This window comes from Salvelinus alpinus, chromosome 23 (assembly GCF_045679555.1).
Source record: "Salvelinus alpinus chromosome 23, SLU_Salpinus.1, whole genome shotgun sequence".
NCBI lineage: Eukaryota > Metazoa > Chordata > Actinopteri > Salmoniformes > Salmonidae > Salvelinus > Salvelinus alpinus.
Window position 1 is genome coordinate 1,362,566 of NC_092108.1, and position 6,000 is coordinate 1,368,565.

At 39.5% G+C, this 6,000-nt stretch overlaps 1 protein-coding gene across 2 annotated transcripts in view; it reads right to left on the bottom strand.

The window, feature by feature from the left end:
- Nucleotides 1-6,000, bottom strand: part of colec12 (collectin sub-family member 12) — an 80,132-nt gene that overhangs the window by 21,348 nt on the left and 52,784 nt on the right. The window lies entirely within an intron of this gene.

The following is a 6,000-nucleotide window of genomic DNA, read 5'->3' on the forward strand; positions in this document are numbered from 1 at the left end:
TATACAGTAGAGAGGCTACATACAGTAGAGAGGCTACATACAGTAGAGAGGCTATATACAGTAGTGAGGCTATATACAGTGGAGAGGATATATACAGTAGAGAGGCAACATACAGTAGAGAGGCTATATACAGTAGTGAGGCTATATACAGTAGAGAGGATATATACAGTAGAGAGGCTATATACAGTAGAGAGGCTACATACAGTAGAGAGGCTATATACAGTAGTGAGGCTATATACAGTAGAGAGGATATATACAGTAGAGAGGCTATATACAGTAGAGAGGCTACATACAGTAGAGAGGCTATATACAGTAGCGAGGCTATATACCGTAGTGAGGATACAGTAGTGAGGCTATATACAGTAGTGAGGCTATATACAGTAGAGAGGATTTATACAGTAGTGAGGCTATATACAGTAGAGAGGCTATATACAGTAGAGAGGCTATATACAGTAGAGAGGCTATATACCGTAGCGAGGCTATATACAGTAGAGAGGCTATATACAGTAGTGAGGCTATAACAGTAGAGAGGCTATATACAGTAGAAAGGCTATATACAGTAGAGAGGCTATATACAGTAGTGAGGCTATAACAGTAGAGAGGCTACATACAGTAGAGAGGCTACATACAGTAGAGAGGCTATATACAGTAGTGAGGCTATATACAGTGGAGAGGATATATACAGTAGAGAGGCAACATACAGTAGAGAGGCTATATACAGTAGTGAGGCTATATACAGTAGAGAGGATATATACAGTAGAGAGGCTATATACAGTAGAGAGGCTACATACAGTAGAGAGGCTATATACAGTAGTGAGGCTATATACAGTAGAGAGGATATATACAGTAGAGAGGCTATATACAGTAGAGAGGCTACATACAGTAGAGAGGCTATATACAGTAGCGAGGCTATATACCGTAGTGAGGATACAGTAGTGAGGCTATATACAGTAGTGAGGCTATATACAGTAGAGAGGATTTATACAGTAGTGAGGCTATATACAGTAGAGAGGCTATATACAGTAGAGAGGCTATATACAGTAGAGAGGCTATATACCGTAGCGAGGCTATATACAGTAGAGAGGCTATATACAGTAGTGAGGCTATAACAGTAGAGAGGCTATATACAGTAGAAAGGCTATATACAGTAGAGAGGCTATATACAGTAGTGAGGCTATAACAGTAGAGAGGCTATATACAGTAGAGAGGCTATATACAGTAGTGAGGCTATAACAGTAGAGAGGCTATACCAGTAGAGAGGCTATATACAGTAGAGAGGCTATAACAGTAGAGAGGCTATAACAGTAGAGAGGCTGTATACAGTAGGGAGGCTGTATACAGTAGCGAGGCTATATACAGTAGCGAGGCTATATACAGTAGCGAGGCTATATACAGTAGGGAGGCTATATACAGTAGAGAGGCTATATACAGTAGAGAGGCTATATACAGTAGTGAGGCTATATACAGTGGAGAGGATATATACAGTAGAGAGGCAACATACAGTAGAGAGGCTATATACAGTAGTGAGGCTATATACAGTAGAGAGGATATATACAGTAGAGAGGCTATATACAGTAGAGAGGCTACATACAGTAGAGAGGCTACATACAGTAGAGAGGCTATATACAGTAGTGAGGCTATATACAGTAGAGAGGATATATACAGTAGAGAGGCTATATACAGTAGAGAGGCTACATACAGTAGAGAGGCTATATACAGTAGCGAGGCTATATACCGTAGTGAGGATACAGTAGTGAGGCTATATACAGTAGTGAGGCTATATACAGTAGAGAGGATTTATACAGTAGTGAGGCTATATACAGTAGAGAGGCTATATACAGTAGAGAGGCTATATACAGTAGAGAGGCTATATACCGTAGCGAGGCTATATACAGTAGAGAGGCTATATACAGTAGTGAGGCTATAACAGTAGAGAGGCTATATACAGTAGAGAGGCTATATACAGTAGAGAGGCTATATACAGTAGTGAGGCTATAACAGTAGAGAGGCTATATACAGTAGAGAGGCTATATACAGTAGTGAGGCTATAACAGTAGAGAGGCTATACCAGTAGAGAGGCTATAACAGTAGAGAGGCTATAACAGTAGAGAGGCTATAACAGTAGAGAGGCTGTATACAGTAGGGAGGCTGTATACAGTAGCGAGGCTATATACAGTAGCGAGGCTATATACAGTAGCGAGGCTATATACAGTAGGGAGGCTATATACAGTAGAGAGGCTATATACAGTAGAGAGGCTATATACAGTAGAGAGGCTATATACAGTAGAGAGGCTATATACAGTAGAGAGGCTATATACAGTAGGGAGGCTACATACAGGCACCGGTTAGTCGGGCTACTTGAGGCAATATGGACATGTAGGTATAGTTAGTGACTGTCACAACAACTGTGATTATTATTATTATTTGACCCTGCTGGTCATTTATGAACGTTTGAACATCTTGGCCATGTTCTGTTATAATCTCCACCCGGCACAGCCAGAAGAGGAGTGGTCACCACTCAGAGCCTGGTTCCTCTCTATGTTTCTTCCTAGGTTCCTGCCTTTCTAGGGAGTTATTCCTAGCCACCGTGCTTCTACATCTGCATTGCTTGCTGTTTGGGGTTTTAGGCTGGATTTCTGTACAGCATTTTGTGTCATCTGCTGATGTAAAAAGGGCTATATGAATACATTTGATTGATTGATTGATTGATTGATCAAAGCAGGGACCGAGAGACTGAAAAACAGCTTCTATCTCAAGGCCATCAGACTGTTAAATAGCCGTCACTAGCACATTAGAGGCTGCTGCCTATATACATAGACTTGAAATCACTGGCCACTTTAATAATGGAACACTGGTCACTTTAATAATGTTTACATACTGCTTTACTCATCTCATATGTATATACTGTATTCTATACTACTGTATCTTCGTCTATGCCGCTCTGACATTGCTCGTCCATATATGTATATATTCTAAATTCCATTCCTTTACTTTTAGTGTATTGGGTATATGTTGTGAAATTGTTAGATATAACTTGATAGATATTACTGCATTGTCGGAGTTAGAAACATAGGCATTTCGCAGCACCCACAATAAAATCACAACACTATATCAGTCTGGTTACTATCACAACACTATATCAGCCTGGTTACTATCACAACACTATATCAGCCTGGTTACTATCACAACACTATATCAGTCTGGTTACTATCACAACACTATATCAGCCTGGTTACTATCACAACACTATATCAGCCTGGTTACTATCACAACACTATATCAGTCTGGTTACTATCACAACACTATATCAGCCTGGTTACTATCACAACACTATATCAGCCTGGTTACTATCACAACACTATATCAGTCTGGTTACTATCACAACACTATATCAGCCTGGTTACTATCACAACACTATATCAGTCTGGTTACTATCACAACACTATATCAGCCTGGTTACTATCACAACACTATATCAGCCTGGTTACTATCACAACACTATATCAGTCTGGTTACTATCACAACACTATATCAGTCTGGTTACTATCACAACACTATATCAGCCTGGTTACTATCACAACACTATATCAGTCTGGTTACTATCACAACACTATATCAGCCTGGTTACTATCACAACACTATATCAGCCTGGTTACTATCACAACACTATATCAGCCTGGTTACTATCACAACACTATATCAGCCTGGTTACTATCACAACACTATATCAGCCTGGTTACTATCACAACACTATATCAGCCTGGTTACTATCACAACACTATATCAGCCAGGTTACTATCACAACACTATATCAGCCTGGTTACTATCACAACACTATATCAGCCTGGTTACTATCACAACACTATATCAGCCTGGTTACTATCACAACACTATATCAGCCTGGTTACTATCACAACACTATATCAACCTGGTTACTATCACAACACTATATCAGTCTGGTTACTATCACAACACTATATCAGCCTGGTTACTATCACAACACTATATCAGCCTGGTTATTACTGTATCACAACACTATATCAGTCTGGTTACTATCACAACACTATATCAGCCTGGTTACTATCACAACACTATATCAGCCTGGTTACTATCACAACACTACATCCGCCTGGTTACTACTGTATCACAACACTATATCAGTCTGGTTACTATCACAACACTATATCAGCCTGGTTACTATCACAACACTACATCCGCCTGGTTACTACTGTATCACAACACTATATCAGTCTGGTTACTATCACAACACTATATCAGCCTGGTTACTCTAACAACACTATATCAACCTGGTTACTATCACAACACTATATCAGCCTGGTTACTATCACAACACTATATCAGCCTGGTTACTATCACAACACTATATCAGCCTGGTTACTATCACAACACTATATCAGCCTGGTTACTATCACAACACTATATCAGCCTGGTTACTATCACAACACTATATCAGCCTGGTTACTATCACAACACTATATCAGCCTGGTTACTATCACAACACTATATCAACCTGGTTACTATCACAACACTATATCAGTCTGGTTACTATCACAACACTATATCAGCCTGGTTACTATCACAACACTATATCAGCCTGGTTATTACTGTATCACAACACTATATCAGTCTGGTTACTATCACAACACTATATCAGCCTGGTTACTATCACAACACTATATCAGCCTGGTTACTATCACAACACTATATCAGCCTGGTTACTATCACAACACTATATCAGCCAGGTTACTATCACAACACTATATCAGCCTGGTTACTATCACAACACTATATCAGCCTGGTTACTATCACAACACTATATCAGCCAGGTTACTATCACAACACTATATCAGTCTGGTTACTATCACAACACTATATCAGCCTGGTTACTATCACAACACTATATCAGCCTGGTTACTATCACAACACTATATCAGCCTGGTTACTATCACAACACTATATCAGCCAGGTTACTATCACAACACTATATCAGCCTGGTTACTATCACAACACTATATCAGCCTGGTTACTATCACAACACTATATCAGCCTGGTTACTATCACAACACTATATCAGCCTGGTTACTATCACAACACTATATCAACCTGGTTACTATCACAACACTATATCAGTCTGGTTACTATCACAACACTATATCAGCCTGGTTACTATCACAACACTATATCAGCCTGGTTATTACTGTATCACAACACTATATCAGCCTGGTTACTATCACAACACTATATCAGCCTGGTTACTATCACAACACTATATCAGCCTGGTTACTATCACAACACTACATCCGCCTGGTTACTACTGTATCACAACACTATATCAGTCTGGTTACTATCACAACACTATATCAGCCTGGTTACTATCACAACACTACATCCGCCTGGTTACTACTGTATCACAACACTATATCAGTCTGGTTACTATCACAACACTATATCAGCCTGGTTACTCTAACAACACTATATCAACCTGGTTACTATCACAACACTATATCAGCCTGGTTACTATCACAACACTATATCAGCCTGGTTACTATCACAACACTATATCAGCCTGGTTACTATCACAACACTATATCAGCCTGGTTACTATCACAACACTATATCAGCCTGGTTACTATCACAACACTATATCAGCCTGGTTACTATCACAACACTATATCAGCCTGGTTACTATCACAACACTATATCAACCTGGTTACTATCACAACACTATATCAGTCTGGTTACTATCACAACACTATATCAGCCTGGTTACTATCACAACACTATATCAGCCTGGTTATTACTGTATCACAACACTATATCAGTCTGGTTACTATCACAACACTATATCAGCCTGGTTACTATCACAACACTATATCAGCCTGGTTACTATCACAACACTACATCCGCCTGGTTACTACTGTATCACAACACTATATCAGTCTGGTTACTATCACAACACTATATCAGCCTGGTTATTAC